The sequence below is a fragment of the Cygnus olor genome, chromosome 1 (assembly GCF_009769625.2).
Source record: "Cygnus olor isolate bCygOlo1 chromosome 1, bCygOlo1.pri.v2, whole genome shotgun sequence".
NCBI classification, from domain to species: domain Eukaryota; kingdom Metazoa; phylum Chordata; class Aves; order Anseriformes; family Anatidae; genus Cygnus; species Cygnus olor.
Genome location: NC_049169.1, coordinates 162,379,330 through 162,399,572, shown reverse-complemented (window position 1 = coordinate 162,399,572; position 20,243 = coordinate 162,379,330). Strand labels below are relative to the sequence as shown.

Below are 20,243 nucleotides of genomic sequence, written 5' to 3'. Positions count from 1 at the left end.
CACCCTTCTCCCTCCATTCCATTCTTCTTTTCAGCATTGAACAACAGAAATGTTCTCTTCATTAGAAGCTGTTCTCTTACCCTAGCATTTCCCCTTAAATCCTATCTACACAAGAATCTTTAGTTTCTGTATGATGATTTCTTTCTACTTCTGATTCTAGCATGGGTATTATATAAAGTTACATATGTCATTAAGTTTTAATATCAGCTCTTTCCCTTTACCGCAGGCACAGTTTCTGTCCTCCTAATTAGCACCACTTTGTCTTCTTTCAAAGAATATCTATATATCTATATAGATATTATTCTGTGTATCTATACACATACTACAATACTACTAATACTATTAATAATTAGAAAAAGACTCTTCACTAAGAGGCTGGTTGGGCACTGGAACAGGCTCCCCGGGAAGTGGTCACAGCCCCAGCCTCCCAGAGTTCAAGAAGTGTTTGGACAATGCTCTCAGACATATGTTTTAATATTCAGGTAGTCCTGTGTGGAGTCAGGAGTTGGATTTGCTAATCCCTGTGGATCCCTTCCACCTTGGGATATTTTATGATTCCATGATTCTATATACACATATATATGCATACCATAAGGGAATTAGAGATTACTGTGATGGGAATGTCTGATTCCCAAGACTAACAAGTCAGACCAATTATAAATTTTAAAACAAAATAAGACTAATTTTTGACAACAGCACACATTGTGCTAATGATAATTTCTTACATGTTGAGACTATAACTATGTGTACAAAACTGCTTGTCCTTAGCACTCATACCCTGTATTAGCTGTGCGCATGCAATGCCATGGATCTGATGCATACGTTTAGGCCTTTATGGCTAGAGGTCCTTGGTGGTCCACAGTCACTGAAGGCAGGGTGCTCAAGCCAGAGAGCTCTGTCACATGACAAGTCCGATCTGAAGCAGCTTTTTTTTTTTTTTTTCCTTTTTTTTTTTCTTCAGTTTCTCATCTGGTATTTATTCTACTTGCACCTCTCCTGAAAGGGAGATGACGTCTATTTCCCGATGCATAACTTTTTTTTTTTTTTTTTTTTTTTTTTTTTTTTTTTCCATTCATCCTTCTTGTGTTTTAGGCTCACCAAATTGTGGTCCATTCATGTTATCTTGTTATTTGTTCTTCATCTTACCAATTCTGTTACTTGGGTTGCTATTTACACTATTTTCCATGGCTCTTAAGTACTTCAGCACAAGTATTTGTTTTTCTACTTCTGGTCGTCAGACTTGCTACATACTGTACTGGGTCTGTCTGGGATGGAGCTGGGACTTTCTCCTGCAGCAGTCCATTATACCAGAATGCTACTAGGACTTTCTCTGCAGCATATGTTGTGCTCTGCAATTGTGGCTAGAACAGCTTTGGTATCACACAAAATTGCTGAGCAGTGCTGGCACAGCATCAAGACTGCCTCAAACCCTGCAAAGCCTGGCTGACGGTTGGCCAGAAGTGGGGAGAGCACATCAGAAGGGCAGCTGACATAAACCAACCAAAGGGATATTCCATACCATATGATGTCACACTCAGCAATAAAAGGTGGGAAAGGGGAAGGAGAATGGGGCCTCTTGTTATGGAAGTTGTCTGTCACCCAAACAAACTGCCTACGCGTATTGAGGCTCTGCTTTCTGGGATGTGGTTGAACACGCTTGTTGATAGGAAATTACAGAAGATTTTTTTCTTCCCTATGCACTTCAAGCAGGCTTTTTTTTTTTTTTTTTTTTTTTACTCCTTGTTTTCACCTTTGATTTAATTACACTTACCTGAACCATGAGCCTTTTCTTTTTTTTCCCCATCATACTTTCTTCTCCCCCTTACCCCACTTCCCACTTTCTTCTTCCCCTACTCCCACTTTTGAGAAATGGGACTGAGAGAGCAGTTATGGTGGAGTTTTAGCTGCCCAGAAGTGTAAAAACCACCACTCACACCTCTGCAAAATGTTACACTGGTTTCACATTGATAGTTTAGCTAAGCCCAACACACTGCTCTCTCAGTTCCCCCCTCATCAAAGGAACTGGGGGAGAAAACAGATGAAGGGTTTACATAAGGACAGGGAGATCACTTCCAGTTACCATCATAGCCAAAACAGGCTCAATATAAAGAGAATAGTATTATTTATTGCTTATTACTAAAAGACTAGAGCAGTGAGAAACTAAAAGCAAAATAAAATCACCCTTACCTCCCCCCATCCCCTGTCTTTTACTGCCTCCTCCTGACCATGGGACCTCCCACTCCATGGGAATGGGGGTTGCAGTCAATCTGTAACACTTCATCTTCTGCAGTTCCTTTATCTCTCTTACCGTTTCACTTTGGGGTCCCTCCCATGGGATGCCATCCTTGCTGAACCAATTCTACATGGGCTCCCCACAAACTTCAGTTCTTCAAGAACTGCTCCAACATGGGTTTATATCATGGGGTCCATCCTTCATTAATGGACTACTCCAGCATGGGCTACCCATGGGTGGCAGCTCCTGCCAGACTGCCTGCACAACTGTAGTCTATGGACTGTAGTTCTTGGCCTGGAGTCCGCTTCTGCAGGGGCTGTCCATGTGGGCTGCAGACATTTTCAGGTCAGAGCCACCTGCTTCAGTGTGGGCTCCTCCACGGGCTTCAGCATGGAGATCTGCTCCATGTGGGACCCATGGGCTGCAGGGGGACAGCCTGCTCCACCAGGGGCCTCTCCGCAGGCCGCAGGGGAACTTCTGCTGCATGCCTGAAGCACCTCCTGTCCTCCTGCTGCACTCACCTTGGTGTCTGCAGGGCTGTTCCTCTACATTTTTCTCACTCCCCTCCCAGCTTCTGTTGCACAGCGTGTTCTTTCCTTATTAATCTGCCTCTCACAGAGGCACAAACAGCATTGCTCATTGTCTGAGCTTGGGCCAGCATTGGGTCCCTTTTGGAACCAGCTGGAAACTGGCTCTTACCTAACATGGGGTGGCTTCGGGACTCTTCTCAGGAATGCCTATACATTGTGTCTTGCTATAAGACACAATGCTATACATTGTGTCTTGCTAACAGTGTTTATAAAACCAGTTATATGCTGTTGTTGATTACACCGGTTTATAATGTTTATATTGGAGTTCAAGTCAACCTAATACTATTAACTATACTGTCATTAGTGCAGCTATAATTTCTAGTGGTCACCAGCCTGCACGTTGCTGAGGCTTAGCCTTTCTTGTAAAATACTCTGAAGAAATGAGTTTGGAAGCTAACTATAATGCTTTAAACATAATATTTCTCAAAAACTTGTTTTAGTAATCTTTATATAGGATCGCTTTCTCCACTGATTTGTCCACAAATTAATTTATTTTTGAATTAATTTGTCTTCATTCAGTCAAGCAGACCAAAAGATCGAATGATATGCTGTACTTCAGCATTCCTCTTCACTTCTTTTATCATGTATTCTGTTAATTTTTTTTGTTTTGATTATCATCTTTGCAGCTGTATTTGTTTTACAGGGAAAAGGGGTGGGGGGTGGAGGGAGACTGCAAGTGAGGGCCTCTGTGAGAAGAGATCGGGAGCTGACCCCATGTCAGATACAGCCAGTTCCCAGGCAGCCCCAAGACAGCCCCACAGCTGGCCAAAGCTGAGGCCAATCAGTGACACTGGTGGGTGCCTCTGTACATAATATATTTAAGAAAGAGGATAAAGGTCACTAAAAATACACAGTGCAGCAGCTGTGAGAGAGAGGAATGAGAAAAATATGAGAGAAAGCAACTCTGAGGACAGCAAGGTCAGTGAAGAAGGAGGGAGAGGAGGATGTCCAGGTGCAGGACCAGAGATTTCCCTGCAGCCCACGGAGAGGACCATTGTGAAGCAGGTTGAAACCCTGCAGCTCATGGAGGACCACATCATTGCAGATACCCAAAATGTAGCCTGTGGAGACCTCACACAGGGGCAGGCTCCTGGTAAGTAACTGCAGCCCATGAGAACACTGCTCTCTCATTCTGGAACAAGTTTTTGGCAGGAATTGTGGCTGTAGGGAACCCACACCGGAGCAGACTTTTCCTGAAGAACTCTCCCTATGGAAAGGAACCATGCTGGCACAGTTCTTAAAGAGCTGCAGTCCATGGGAAGGACCCATTTTGGAGTGGTTCATGAAGGGCTGAATCCTGTAGGAGGGACCCTGGAGCAGGAGAGAAGTGTGATGAAAGAGAAGCAGAGATTAGGTGTTATGTACTCATGGCAACCCCCATTCCCTATCTTGTGCTGCTTGCAGGAGGATGAGGGTAAGGAGGTGATAAAAGAACTGGGAACAAAGAAGTTGGACCTGGAAATAAAGGGGCTAGAGGGAAAGCAGTTTTAGTTTGGATTTGTTTCTCTCTATCCTACTGTATTTTTAATTGGCAATAAATTAACCTTCCCAAAGTCAAATGTATTTCGCCAGCATTATTGTTGAGCAATCTCCCTGTCCTTATCTTGACCTTGTACATTTTTCATCATGTTTTCTCCCTGTCTTGCTGAAGAGTTTGGTGGGCACCTGGCAGCGAGCCAAGGTCATCCCATCACAGCCATATATTAATGAGGTTTTGTTCTGAAAATCAATGAAAACAGTTTTAAAAGAGTTCATAAAAATACTACCATACTCAGCATAGACAGAAAAGCCTGACTTAATTATTAGTTTTGAAAGCAGGAAGAACTGTGAAGTCTATACCTGAGCGATTTGGTAGCATTGCATTTCTGTCAGTATGTCCTACTGCAGTCATTGAAATTACATTACAAACCCTTATAATAGGAGCTTAAACATCTTTCTTCTGTCCAAGACGCTTATGTGGATGTTTATATCATGAGAATTATAAAGACAGACCTTATACAGACAAATGGACTTGTGATCTTTTCAGCCACAGGTGACAGGTTACTTTTAATTTGATGATTAGGCTCTACAAAACTCATAGAGGGAGAAGAATAAAACAGCACCTAATCAGCAGTTTCAATAAATGAAAAATCTTATTTTTTTCATTATAGTGAAGAACAAGAAAAAAAATAACAAAACAAAACATGGAGAACAGAAAAAGAAAGAAATGCATCTAATCTAAGAGACATATTTGCAAATGATACAAAATTGGAAGTGGTTGATATATATATTCCAGATGACTGTAGTGCAGTTCAGGGAGATCTTGACAGTCAACAATGTAATGACAGGAATCTCTTGATGTTCATAAAAGGAAAATGCCAAGCCCTGCATCTGGAGAGAAATAACTCCATGCACCAACATAGCCTGGGGACTCGTATGGGGTTTACATGGCAAGGTTTTGGTAGTGGGGGAAAAGAGAACGGGGTGGGGGGAAGGCTGCAGGGGTGGCTTCTCTGAGAACAGTCCAGCAGCTTCCCCATGTCAGAGACATGATCAGAGACAGCTCCAGACAGCTCCAAAAGGGACCCAACTCTGGCCAGAGCCAAGTCAGTGAGCAACACTAAATCTGAGCAGATTTAAGAAAGGGAAAACAAACAAACAAACAAACAACAACAACAACAAAACCTGCTGCGCAACAGCTGCTGAGAGAGGAGTGAGAACCAGCCCCGCAGACCCCAAGGTTAGTCCAGAAGGAGGGCAAGGTGCTCCAGGCATGGAGCAGAAGTTCCCCAGTGGCCTGTGGAGAAGCCCCTGATGGAGCCCGCTGTCCCCCTGCAGCCCATGGGTCCCACATGGCGCAGATCTCCACTGCGGCCCATGGAGGAGCCCCCAGTGAAGGGGGTGATCTGGTGGGACCTGCTGCCCAGGGGGACCCATGTTGGACCAGTTTGCTCCTGCTGGATGGACACAATGGTACAAACCAATATTGCAGCAGTTCTTGAAGAGCTGCTGTCTAGGGGAAGCCTACGCAGGATCAGTTCAGGAAGGACAGCATCCCTTGGGTCTATGTGGTTCAAAATAGAACCAAGGTATGTAACTCTCTGGGTGATCAGAAGTCCAGGGTTTAAGCCTATATTTAGCCTCCTTTTATTTACTGGAGAGGACATCTTTCTCTTTTTAAAACCAGAGAATTTTTGGGCAGAAGAACCTATATAAAAGTGAAAAGAAGTGGTTTTCCCCATTTTATCATAAAAAAAAAAAAAAGCCATGATAACTGTTGTTATTGCTTCCCCTTTTTTTCTAGGTTCCCATAAGTTCAAAATACAAAACTACATACTAAAGAAGTTACCTCTTCTTTAAGTATCTTGACTTACTGGTTTACTTCTCAATACACAAAATGTTTTCTTATTGACATTTGCTAATGTTAACTGTATTTCTTTTGGGGTCCTGGTATAAGTATTCTTTTGTTAAAATTTGACTGTTCTTATACGTTCTCTACCATTATGTGCTCAACCATATCTATTCTTCCTTCTCTTATCTCATTTTACTTGCTGATCTCATCAATGGTTTCAGTATTCCCTTTCTATAGATTATTTTTTCTGTGCTATATACAGTTTATTGAAAGCTACTCACCCATGTCTTTCACCTGCCAGTTTAGTTGCTTATACCTTTGCAAAGCTATCTTGCCTGCTGTTTTTTCTGTGTTCTTCATGTTTTCTTAATTTAAAATTCTTTTTCTTCTGCCAAGAAACTGATTATGATTTGTGTTTGTAATTGGGATGGATAGCTCATTACACTTGCTAAATGGAGCAGTTCCTATGACCTGCAGTTTCTAATTTTCTATATTCAGAGCTGTCCTTTCTAAGAAGGGCATGATTTTTAATACACAGACTGGAGACTTCATATCAGGTATGTGAGTTTGGGGTTACTAAAGAAGTTACCTAGTTATACTTAAGCAAGTGTTTTAATTTCTTAGATACATAGGTCAACCTGGGCAACCACCATCCTGCTTTGAGAGAGTTTAATCTCATGAAAATTCAAGGAGGAAATATTTCCCTATCATTATGAACTGTATGATTTGTAAATATGCAAGCATTTACATAGTTTTTTTTCTTTCCTGCAATTCCTTGTTATGTTTGATGAATACTAATATGCCAGAAACATACACCTCTAAGGCACCAAAATTTTCATTAGCTTGTCTGTAACATGATAAAAAGTCTTAGGCAAATACAAAGGAACTGAATGCTGGACATTTTTCTTTTTCACTACAAAACATTTTTTATTTTAAATTACTACAAATGACAAGACAAAATTAAAGTGTCAAAAAAAATCTGAAAAAAAAAACCAGCACTAAACCCAACAGATTAATTCCTAATATTCCAGAAAAGTGTGGATCAAATAAAAATTGAGTTTTATCGCTGTTGTTTCTTTTTTGCTTTACTCTTTTTAATTCTTTTACAGTGTGAATGAGCTCAGTTTCATGGAGACCTAGAGGGAGAAAGACTAGTGAGAGAGTTACTCTTCTGCAAATGCAAAATTTCTTATACTTTATTTATTTTATTTTATTTTATTGTATTTTTTATTTTATTTTCAATTATATTATAATTCTTGAGAGAGAGCCTTTATATCTTTGCAATTTCCCCTTCTTCTATTGTGTTATTATGGCAAATCACCAGAAGTGCCAATTTTATTAATTTATTTCTTCTTGCATGCTTATTCTTCTAATTCTTTCAAAGAATTGGGTGAAAATGTGAGTATTCAATAAAGCAAGTAATTGTAAACTAGGTATGTTTACAATCAACACAAACCAAGCATAGATTAGTGTGGTTGAATGTAGTTAAAACTGCCAATTCCTGGTCTGTTAAAATACAATCCAAAGAGGCTTTAGGATGCACCTAATAGTCTAATATTGTGCTAAAAATAACATCTGTAATATTCAGTGCTCAGACAACACCTATCTGAAAAAAGCTTCAGAGATAGCAGATTATATCTATGTATATAATTGGTAAATATCTCCATACATCTAAGCTTCAAATTTGTCTGAAGTTGACTTCCTTCACTGTGATTCACCATCTTTTATAAAGACAAATATGTGAGTGCTTCTTCTTGGATAACTATGCTGACAAAGATTGTTCTGGGAACTGTATCAAAGAAACAGCATGCCTCATATTTTACCTATTAGCAGCTGGAAAACAGGTGTAAGATCATCCTTTTGCAATACTGGAAGTCCATATAGACCTTAATCAAGAAAAAAAAAAAATAAAAATAAAAAAAAACTGTACTCCTTGGCAAAACTTTTAACATACAAATCCCACGGAATTTAAATTTGCTACATTAATCTAAGCATCTTTTCCTTTCAACAATTTCGGGGTGATTAATTCAAAGCTTATCAGCACAAGTTTAATATGACTGCTGAATATGAGTCCACAGTCTGGCAGACAACAAGGCCAGCCATGTCCTGGGGTGTATCAAGCACAGCACTGCTAGTCGGTCAAGGGAAGTGATTGCACTACTCTGCTCTGTGCTGGTGTGACCTCACCTCAAGTACTGTGTGCGGTTTTGGTCACCACAGTATAAGAACATAAAACTACTAGAGAGGGCTACAAAGGAGGGCTACAAAGATGGTGAAGGACCTAGAAGGCAACATGTATGAGGAGCAGCTGAAGTCACTTCATTTGTTCAGCCAAGAAGGGAGGATACCTCATGGGGGACTGAAGGAAGGAGACCTCATGTTGGCCTACAGCTTCCTCAAGAGGAAGAGTGGAGGGGCAGGTGCTGAGCTGTGCTCTCTGCTGACCAGTGACAGGACCCAAGGGAACAGTATGAAGCTGCAACACAGTTAAGTTCAGGCTGAATATTAGGAAAAGGTTCTTCACTGAGAGGGTGGCTGGGCACTGGAAAGGCTCCCCAGGAAAAGTGTTCATAGCACTAAGCCTGCCAGAGTTCAAGAAGTGTTTGGACAATGCTCTCAGCCATATGGTTTATTTTGGGGTAGTCCTGTGTGGAACCAGGAGTTGGACTTGCTGATCCTTGTGAGTCCCTTCAGCTTGTATCACTGCTTAGTATTCTTCCTGCCTGGGGACAGGACTTTGCATTTTACTTTGTTGAATTATACAGCCCCTGAGGATGGCAGCCTTGCCCATGTACTGACTGGTCAACCCATTTTGTTGTAATTTGCAAATGTGATCAGCGTGAACAGTGTTTCCTCCAGATCCTTAACAATTTAAAACACGACAACTTCATGTCTTCATAAATTCATGGTTGTAATTGTTAGTTTTCTAAAATATTTTGTAAATAGATGGATCTACTTTGTTTTGGGATAGATGAGTAAAATGTGTGAATATACACGTTTTAATAGAAACTTCATATTATAATTTCACAATTCATAATATTTTGAAGCATGGAATTTTGAAGATATCCAAGGAGGGAGACATCACAACTGCTCTGTGCAATCTGTTCCTGTTCTCCATCATCTGCACAAAGAAGTGCTTCCTGATGTTCAGGAGCCTGGCTCCATTATCTTTGCACCCTTCCTTCAGTTACATATACTGATGAGATCCCCTCTGAGCCTCCTCTTTCCTAGGCTAAACAATCTCAACTCTCTCAGCCTTTTCTCATAGGAGAGATGATCCAGTGCTGCAATCATCTTTGTGGCCTCACTTTGGACTCTAAAGTATGCCCACATCCTTCTTGTTCTGAGGGACGAAGAAGGGAGCAGAACTACACACAGTACTCCAAGTGTGGCCTTACCCATCCTGAGTAGAGGGGAAGGATCACCTCCGTTGACCTGCTGACAATACTTTGCCTAATGCAGCCCAGGATATCATTAGCCCTATTTACCCCGAGAGCAGATTGCTGACTCATGTTCAACTAGGTGTCCAACAGGACACCCACAGGTTCTTTTCTGCAGAGCTACTTTCTAGATAAGTAGACCAGCAGGTATTGGTACCTGGGGTTATTCCTCCCCTGGTGCACGACTTACACTTCTCCTTGTTGAAGAGCAGGATGTTCTTACTGGCCCATTTTCTCCAGTGTGTCAAGGTCCATCTGGATGGCAGCAAAACTCTCTGTCATATCCACTGCTCCCCTAATTTTGTGCCATCTACATTTCTAAGAGTACCTGCTGTGCCACCAGCCAGATCATAAATGAAGACATTAAGCCAGACTCGATCCAGTGCAGAACCCCTGGGGTACACTGCTTGTTACTGACCTCCAAGCAGACTTTCTGCTACTGATCAAAATCCCCTGGGCACAGTCATTCAAACAGTTTTCAAGCCACCTCACTGTCTGCTTATCCAGTCCATACTGCAACAACTTGTGTATGAAGATCTTACAGGAGACAGAGAAATAAGCTTTACTGAACTCCAGGTAGACAATATCTTCATCGACCAACCCTGTGATTTTCATCATAGAAGTTTATTCAAGTTGGCCAAGCGTGTCGTCCCCTTGGTGAATACATACTGACTGCTCCTGAGAATTTTCTTGTTTTTATGTGCCTGGACAATGTTTTTTAGGATTAGCTGCTTAATCACTTCATTAAACTCAATCACATAGTTACATAATCAGCAACAAATCTGTGTTAAAACAAATCTACTTTTGCTAAGAAGTGAGTGAAGGACTCACACACTTAGTGATGAACACTAGCTTGTGAATAGCTTTTTACAAAACTTTGATCTAGTAGCAATTTAAGATTTATTAATATTTTATGGTAAATCACAGGATTAGATTGTGTGATTTTTAACAGCACTTAATCATCAGCCAGTTTAACATAATTATTCAAAAGAATTTGCTATATTAGAATATTTGCTATATAAGAAACAGGAACTACTTGAGGAGTCAGCCCCAACAGATATTCCACCTGAAAGGTGTCCCAGCTCAGGGGGAGATTGAAGGTCACAGCCCACTGTGATCCCTGAAGAGCTCATGGAGTTCTTTGCTTAGGGACACTATGTGTACAGCCGTGAGATGACTGACTGTTAGTACTTTTCCATCCTGATCACGGTTCAGATAAGACAGCTTTGTTATTTTCCACCATTCCACCCTGCCATTCCAGTACCTTCCAGAATGTACAGTTCTGGTACTTCCCAGATCAGGTTGTGATCCAGACCTCAAGGTCCAAGATGCAATCAGGAAGTGGCTGTTCCTACTCACCTGTTATGCCTGTTGACCACTGACAATACAGGAATAATGTAACATTAGATAATCTTGAGCCATAGCTGAGCTGGGGAAAGAGCTACTAGAACTTAATATTCAGTAAATGACTTCAGCAAATCTTCAGTGACGGTTATCTGATTAGTCAGATATAGACATCTACACTACACCTGTCTAAAGTTATGTAAGATAAATCTCATTCCACCTAAAAAGTCAGTGAAAATTGTAATGCAGTCCTTGCTTGTGTCCTTCTGGTCCTGCAATAGGAATTGCTAGAAGGAAATAAATTAATTAAGAAATTAACAAATAAACATAACTTACAAATTGAATAGATATTAATTCCGCAGACTGTTGTTCATTTTTTAAGCCTTCTGCAGCAAGTGTAATATGTCTTCTTTGTTCTCTTCCATCTATTTCATTCAGTATTTGAAGGAAAAAATGTCTTTCTTACAAAATGTCCTGAAGCCTTCTGTAATAGAGGGCTGAAAAAAACAATGCTTAAATGTTAGGAACATTTTATTTTAACATTTCCATCTCCTCTTTCAATATGCAGTGTTCACAGGTGGCAATCAGCAAGAAATCAGACCGTTAGCTATGCTATAACCTTCAGTGCAAGAGGAAATATTTCAGTAACGTAAAAGGAAAGTGAACATGTGGGAACATAATGGCTTTATGTGTCAGGCTACTAATACCAGCTTTTGTAGTATACAATAATTGTCTCAACCCAGAATGTACTACAAAGTGTTGCATTTCCAAAAGGGACAGCTGTCCTTGCACAAACACACCCCTCTGGATATCTGACTGCGGGTGTTATCTTTCTCCTTAATAAATGGTATTCTAAATCATTAGTGATGTATTCTATCAAAACAAAGCAAAACTTTCAAAATATCGAATTAAATTATGTTATTGAAAATTTTTGGAAACCAGTATCATGAGTCAATTAAAATTTGTCCTCTTCATAAGGTTTAGCTTCCACTGCGCTTGAAGACTTTATTCTGTTGCATGCATTTTCTTAAATTGTTGCCTTATATCACAAATCATTTAAAAATCATACTGCTGTTTGAAGTCAACCAACTTCAAAAGTGGGACTGGTGGCTTAAAAGAAGTCCTTAACTTCTGCATCATTCATTCACCGAGTCAGATACAAATCGAAAAGAGGTAAAAGATTACTGATCTAAAATTCATTATACTTAATTATTCATAATCTAGAAGCTAAATATCGATAATTTATAATAGTTATTCCACTAATTAAGCATATGTAAAATATAAAAGTGGGAAAAAATGCAATTAAAACCATAATACAAGGAGCAACACAGAGTGATGCCAGCTTAGACTGTACATCATGTGACTTAAGGTTCTTGAGTAGAGTGATGACTGCAAACAAATTGCCTGTAAAACTTCTCAGTTTCTTTTTACCTTAATATTTTCGCCTGAAAGATGTGATAATCCAGAATACGCTTCAGAACAGCAAACTCTGACATATGTTAGGCAGCTAGGAACTGAAACAATTTCCACTTTCTGACTGTAATGCACTAGATGAAGAGTTTCCAGAATTAATGTACTCAGACAAAACTTTATAAACATGACAAAAAATATATATATATTTTCTGTACTAAATGGCAGACTTTCCATTATGTATGTAAATCACTTTTGTATTTCAAAGAAAGAAAATATTTACTACAGCTTCTAAAGATATTTTATTCACATTATAAATAATGTATTATTATATTAAACATTTTTCCATAGCCAGTGTTTAAAATATGCTTTATATCTGACCAGATATGCTCTATTTATATTGTTTTAAATTTAACTGTAACACATTAAAAGACAACACATGGTGATCTAGAAGGTAGAGAACAGCAGCTTAACCAGGTTGTCTACATGTAGACATCTGGTATCATATGAGACACTCCAGTGTATTCTACCGCATCTAGCTCCTCTTCCAGGAGATATTGGTCCTGATCTATCAGCCCCAAGCAGATAGCAGAGAGATGCTGATGAGTTTTAGGTGACACTGAAGTTAGCTAAATTCAGCCCTAGTTACCTAAACTCCCATTTGTTGAGCGTAGGTAACTATCAGGTGAATCAAAAGTAGAAAGCTGGTGAAATTTGGTACAGTATCAAAGGCACCTGCTTAGGGCTGACAGATAAAACCTATAAAAACCCGAACCCTTCTGAAGACAAAGCTGATTGCCAGATAGGGCTTTTCTAGTAACATTAAATAACTCTGTTTAAGCAACTGATTCAGCTCCTAATACTGTATAAATCCACATTTGGTCATACGAAACCTACATTAAATGTCATTGTTTTCTCTAGGATAGCTGTTGTAATTATGTGTTTTGACATCTATATAACAACTTATAAATGAATGATGCTAAACTTTTTCTATAAGCTACAGTTGATGTTCTTAAATATGAACTAAAGAACAGTTCTTCATGCACATTTTCAGGAAAACAAAAAATGGAAAAAAAAAGAAAAAGGGGCCTAGCATACTTATATATTTTTACAGTCAGATTTGACTGCAAGTGATTTTGGTTTTCTAACAAACTTTTATCCACTAGTTCCTAATAAAGGGGTCTAACTTCTCTAACTTCTTGTCAAGTAGGAAAACATTTAATAATAAAAATCCTATCTTCTTAAGATTTTCTATTCCAATACTAAGTTACTTTGAACCTACTTTTTTCACAATTTTTGAACCCCAGACTTAACATTTTATGATGAAACCAATAAAATAGAAATATTAACCACAAGAAACATTTTGGTTCCAAACGTTTGTTTGGTATTATTGCTCTTTGAACAGGAGCAAACATGCTCTTGATCAGATGCCTTCTAAAAGACCCAAAGCAGAATGTCTGTAGAATCAGTTTAACTTTTTCTACAGTGATGTCCTAACCATCCCCTTGCATCAAATCTTCTGCCACTCTAAATGCGTTAGTTCCAAATTATATCCATATCCAGTTTCTCTGCATATACTTTATTTTATTTTTCTGATCAACTGGGAAGCTTTGACAGATGTAAGGGAACAGAAAAAATAACATTTTCTGCACAAGCATATTTGATTTATTTTTTGATATAGCAAGTGAAGATGGAATGCCCAGTTGAGATCAAGGTTCAGTAAGAGATTGAGTTTTCAAAAGAGTAAACATTGTTACCCTCTAGAGTGCAGAGAAAACCAGAGAAATAGCAAGTTTAACTATGTGTGAAGTATTTCAGCCAGCTAGGAGACTCTAATCTAATCTGGATCAAGTTGCTCTGTTGAATCCAGGCTCTGATTTCCTACCAATCTCAAATGCAGAACAGGACTGATACTGATTAATAACACTAACGCTTTAAGCCATGAATCATTCAGTCACTTAGTACGAAAGATTTTGAGGTCTTTTTCTCCCCCCAAAAGCGTTCTGATTTTAATTTGTATTGCTTTTATTTTCTTGCTAACATGACTTCCTGTGTATTTTTTCATGGTTGTCATGATAATCTTCTGTGTTGCTTAGTTAAGGCTTGGTCAATGTATTTAAGCACTGCTGTAAATGAGAATACTATTTTAAATGTGGCAAAATTGTATGAAATTTTAGAAAGTAGAATATGCTTTTTGATGTATAAATATATGACAGGCTGCCTTTTAAAGGTGCCATCAAAATGTTCTGACTGCAGATTTGGAAGTAAAAAACATTAGAAGTGCTGTATTTTTTTTCTTCTTGTGAGAGGTAGAACTCAAATGGGTCACTGAACAAGATGGTTGTGCTGTTTCAGGACCCCCATAACAAACAGATTCCGAAATAGTTCCTCTTTAACAAACTAACTAACTAAATAAAAATCTGAGTCAGCTAAGTTAAATGAAATGCTTTAAATGCCCTAACATCCATCCTCCATAGCAACAGAAAATTTCAAATAAGGTATTGGGATGATATTAAATGTTGTTTTCTGAGTGTTTTTTTTTTTTTTTTTTATGGCATATTTATTTTATATAATTTATACATACTGTATATATGATTTTAAACTTTTATTGTAACCTTTACATTATTTCACCAAATTAATTTTATATTAATATATTCAGTTCTGAAATAAATTTCTAAAAAAAAATCAAAGAAGCTGTGTATCCCTTCATTAATGCATTTCTTTCATCCTTCTGTCACAAAGCAGGCAACCTGAACTTTCACCGTATAGCAGCACTGCCCTTCTGCAGCCTGAGTGTCACCTGTCAGAAACAGCTGGTTAGCCCACCCTGTCTGGCACATGGGATCTGGAGGCAAGACAGGTTTTTTGTCACTATGTCACTATTTTTGTCAGTATTTGAAACACTGACCTCTGCCCACCTGTGAGTCCATACTGCAACCCCACAGTGACTGGTCTGACATGGAGTTGTGCCCCCTGGTTGCTATAACGAGCTGCTCTTCTACAACTGCATTTCAAACCAAGGCAGACTCAAACAATCAACTTTTCTGGCTGCATTGTAGATGTAAGGGAAGATCAGAAGCAATGATTGTCACTGAAGCAGCTATGCAACATGGAAAGAAGACCTAAGCCATTTTATAATCAAAAGCTTGAAGGCAAAAGTTGCTTGAAATGAGCAGTATTGCCCCTCAAACAAAACAAAACTAAACTAAAGAACATTTGCTTGCCATTAGTCTGATTGATTTGCTTATTCTACTTACATTTATAATGCATTTCCATGCATCTAAAAATCCTTTAATGAAACCTTTCTCTCACCTCTTAAGATAAGTACCTTTTAGACTGTAAGCTCTTTATGGCAGGGACCAAACCTTTTTTTTTTTTTTTTTTTAATGTACATGATTGTGTGTTTTATTTTATTTTTTTAAACACCATGAACCAACTTTGGAAATTATTACTTTAATAAGTAATAATAATGCTGCCCAAATCCTTAAAACTGAGCTTTACTGGAAAGTTTCTATTGCAAAGAAAATGGCAGGTAAAACTTCCTCAGATGAACAGCACCAACACAGAAAAGCATCAAAATAATGTATTAGCTAAGTTTTGTTGGCTGTTGTTTTATGAAATGAAGCCAGTGCCTGCTGTGGCCAGATAAATCAAGTATTGCTTCATAATGCAGCTGTATTTATTCAGTCTGATTACCCATAAAAGTGCTACTCCCATCATGGCCATTTTGAACAGCACATTCAAAAAAATAAATAAATACACAATATGCTAATTTAATTTTGAGATGATTTAGTAACAATATGTAAAATGTGCTCAGTTGCTGTGGTACTAAGTAAAGGAACACTTTATGCTGGCCAGAAAGCTGTAATTTATCAATCTTTGTATTTCAGTTACCCAAGGTCAAAAGAAGAATCTCATCAGAATTATTTCTTCCTCATCTGCTCTTTGGACTTGATGCCCAGAGGCAGAAAACTTTTTTGTCCAATGTGTATCTGAAATGATGTTTCAAGCATAGCAGGAAGACCACTTATTTTCCAAAGGCTTTGGTCACATTCAGAATGAGTAAGCCCATACTACACACTTTTCAAGGCACAGTTTCCACTAAGGCAAATGCCCCAGTATGTGATAGTGAAGTTTGGACTCAAGACAGAGATTCTGTATCTACTTGTTATCATTTGGGTCTAGGATTCTCTTAGAAATACAGTAATAAAGATAACAGGTACAATAACGAAGTAACAATCATACTCAGCTAGAATGTAAAGATATGTCAAGGAAAATCCACATTTTCCCTATTTATATTTAAAAATATGTCATATAGAGATTGCAAAAGCTAAGGAGAGATGTATAGCTGCAGGTGCCAGCATGAAAACTGGTTCTCTATACTAATGTAATGGGCAGTGAAGGAACAACTGAATTGCTTTAATGTAAGTTTGTAAGGGTTAAGGTATCTGAGATTTCCTAGCTGTGTAAAACAGATGTGTTGTGTTGTAGAACACACCAAAACCCTTCTGTAATCCAGGGAGTACTCAGTGACATCCCAGGTGATCCATGCTGAAGCAACTGAATCACATTTACAGTAGTTATAATTCCATCATTTAAGGAAACATCTATATTTAGAAATTTATGTTTAGACACCTACATGTGGGAGATGGAAATCTTAGTTTTAAATACATGCCTTCCTTACTAGAGTAACTGGCTGTGAGGCAAGCTTATTAATACTCTGATTGTGTCATATTTCCTCTTGGGTTGCCCAGATGAATAGCTAGAACATAAGCAAAAAGCTTATACTCAGACTGAATCAACACTATCTTATCCTTTTCCATTATTCCTCTTACCCAAAACATTTGTTCCATGTTTTTTAAGAAAATGTTTAGTAGTAAATGATTTTCAGGTACAGACATAACTGTGTGAAAAGCCCAGATAATAAACGTTACATTTACATCTGGGGATTTATTATATTATTTATTTTTCAGGCATAAGAAAGTATTATAAAGTGATTTCTTCCATGGAGTTCAGGATAAGGGTTAAGTGCCTTTGTCTCCTGATTCAAAAGATATGGAAAGCTCTAGAAAATCTCATACACACTTAGGAAAAAAGTGTGTCTTCTTGTGGAGAAAATATCTGTCATTATTAGTACGTAATTTAGTACAATTAAAGACAACAAACTAGTAAATTCTCAGAGAAAGGAAAAAAAAAGACCCCCATTTAGGTAAAAAATGACTATTATTTAAGAACTTGAAGTTTCTGTATATAAAATCTTCCCTGACTTTTAGTTCAACCTAAATACAATTTGTGTTTATTTATATTGTTTATGCCTGGCTGCCCTCATGCATCTGCATATCCAAAAGACTTTTACCTGACAAGTTATTTACATATCAGAGAACAACATTAAGCTAAATGTTTTTTTTTTTGCAAACAAAAATAAAGCATTAAGCAAAAAATAAACAATGTGGAATGGAAAAATATGGGAAATTTAAGGATAAACAATGCTTTGGGAGTTCAGGCAGACTGATTTGGCAATAGATGTGTTGGCCTTTGAAACAGAACTCTGGGACTGAATTTGACCTAATTTTTAAGCACTTTGGATAGAATTCAGTACTACCTGCTGGTTTGGGACTTAGTTGCCTACAAAGAGATGGTTACAAGTACCTATCAATAAGTCTCGTAGAGGAAACCTGAGCTCTTCTGAAGCAGAACCAGTGGCCAGAAGAGACAACCAAGGGCACCATAAAAAAATAAACAATAAAAAGAACAAATGCCAGGTTTCCAGTAACCAAATCCTAATCCAAAAACACACACCTAACAATATCTGTATCACCCTTAACTATATCACCCTTATTGTCTTTCTTGTATATGATACCTTGATCCTTTGAGATTTTATAGATGCCTATGTGTTTGGGTAGACTATTCCGTTAACAGCTAATAGGAAAGATTGTTTGTTTGTTGTTTTAATTTTACTTTTAATATACAGCATAAATTGTCAATATAATATCTTTAGAACTCTATGCTCAGAAAAATTTGTTTTCCTATGAACATAAACTTATATCTCTATTAGCTGTAAAGAATTAAGTTTTCTTTTTTATGTATCAGTAAATAGTGTATTTGTATTTTTTGTAATTTGTATTAAGAATTATTAATAATGCCATACATCTTCAATGTCTTGTTTTTTGAAAGAAGATTATTTTTTCTGTGTAAAAATTCCCATTGAAGGTGGTGGGTTTTGGAAGTACTTGTAGCTCAAGGGGAAAAGTCTTACAATTGCTGTTTGCCATGACTGACAGTGCAAAGAGTACTGTGAATACTCCATACATTGTTTATATTCCCATTTGAAAACAGTCAAGTGTTTCAGACACAGCTGTAAGAAAAGTTTCATATTTTTGCAGTACTGGTTATGTCTGCTTAGTGCCTGTTCTCCACAGCAAGACATGGCATATAGCATGTCATGATGGTTAGCTTTCCTTGTCTTTTCAATGCTTTTCTATAGCGTCTGCTGATTTTGGCACAGCTCCTTTATTACAGTAACCAAATGTTTTAATGATTTATTTTGATTTTTGACCCTTAATGAAATTGTTGTAAGACTCCTCATAGATCCAACAAATTAAATACTCAGAGGAAACAACAACAAGAGAAAGTTCTGTAAGTCTCTGCAGGTCAGAAAATTCAGTCACCATAAGGTGCTTTTACAAATTTAATAATAGATAGATAGATAGATAGATAGATAAACTGTTCACAAATCCAGATTGCCTCTGCAACCTATGAAAGGAAAGACACAGAAAAGGTTTTAATTTTTTTTTCTATATTTCTTTTTCAGGATTGCAACATATGTAGATTTCACAGAACAATAACAAGTAAGAAAAAGCATATAAGAATAAAAAGTGTCCTTTTATATAATTTTAAGTTTCCAGAGAAAGCTGAATGACCTATAATTTTAAATTTTATGGAGATTTGATAACACAAAACTGCATCTTATTCTTAAGGGAGGAGAAGAACCAAGTGTGCAGCTGCTTTCTCCAGCTGCTCTGGCCAAAGACCACTCCTGCCTGATTCCGGGGGCCTAGACCAGTGCTTGGGGACCCAGGGTCTCTGCCCAGCCTGGGAAACATGGCTTCTGCTTTCCTCTTTGCAAGTTCAGCCAGTAGCAAAGCTGAACACCTATCCCAGAGTCATACAGATACACACAGACAGACATGACACTAACATGACTGGTCACACAGGCTACCCCAGCTAAAGGGCTGCTTCCAACAGCTTTCATGTAAAACAGACAGACAGACAGCTGAGTCCCATTCCTCCTCTGGCTGGTAGAGATGGAAGTTCATTAGCGAAGGCACACACACAACACGCTCTAGACTCACAAACACACATGCATTCAGGGATCCTTTGTGTACCTTGCGCAGTTCCTGTGTCTGTTCAGCCCCCTGCCTGGATTCCTCAAGTTCTGCCACAGCTCCTTTGTTTACCCAGCACCCCTGCCCTGATCCCGGACCTCTTACCCACTTCATGAGTCACCTACTTGCTGGCAAGTCAATCTTAAAGTTCCCTGGAAACATATACAAACTAAAAAGCTCATTCCTTATGCACACCACATTTGCAAATCCCTCAGGCAGTACCAGCATGTACACCCTCCCCTTCCTATTAAGACCCTTTTCTGGACCCGAGGCCCTCACTCCTCTCTGGCTAATCTAGTTTAAAGCTTGCTAAGCGAATGCACACAGACACCCAACACACACAAGGCTGGGAAAGATACAGACACTCAGCCCCCAGGAGCTGGCACCAGGCCTGTGTGACTCACTGCGTAGTGACTCAGCAGACACCGGTGGAGAGCTCTGCCGTTGCCTCACTCGTGCTGGTGGCCACGCCCCCCCCCCCCCCCGCAAGTGGTTTGGGAACACACACTA

General features: G+C 38.5%; 1 long non-coding RNA gene across 2 annotated transcripts in view; it reads right to left on the bottom strand.

The window, feature by feature from the left end:
• LOC121060872 overlaps positions 1-19,860 on the bottom strand; it is a 33,172-nt gene extending 13,312 nt beyond the window's left edge. Inside the window, exons 1-4 of one of the 2 annotated variants that reach the window (XR_005814944.1) lie at positions 19,734-19,860; positions 11,275-11,435; positions 7,978-8,040; positions 7,239-7,290 (exon numbers count right to left, since the gene is read on the bottom strand). This is a non-coding gene — a long non-coding RNA (uncharacterized LOC121060872). Of the gene's footprint in view, positions 1-7,238; positions 7,291-7,977; positions 8,041-11,274; positions 11,436-19,733 lie in introns of those variants that run through there. The other variant, XR_005814943.1, reaches the window with a different exon arrangement.
• Between the last annotated feature and the right edge of the window lie 383 nt (positions 19,861-20,243).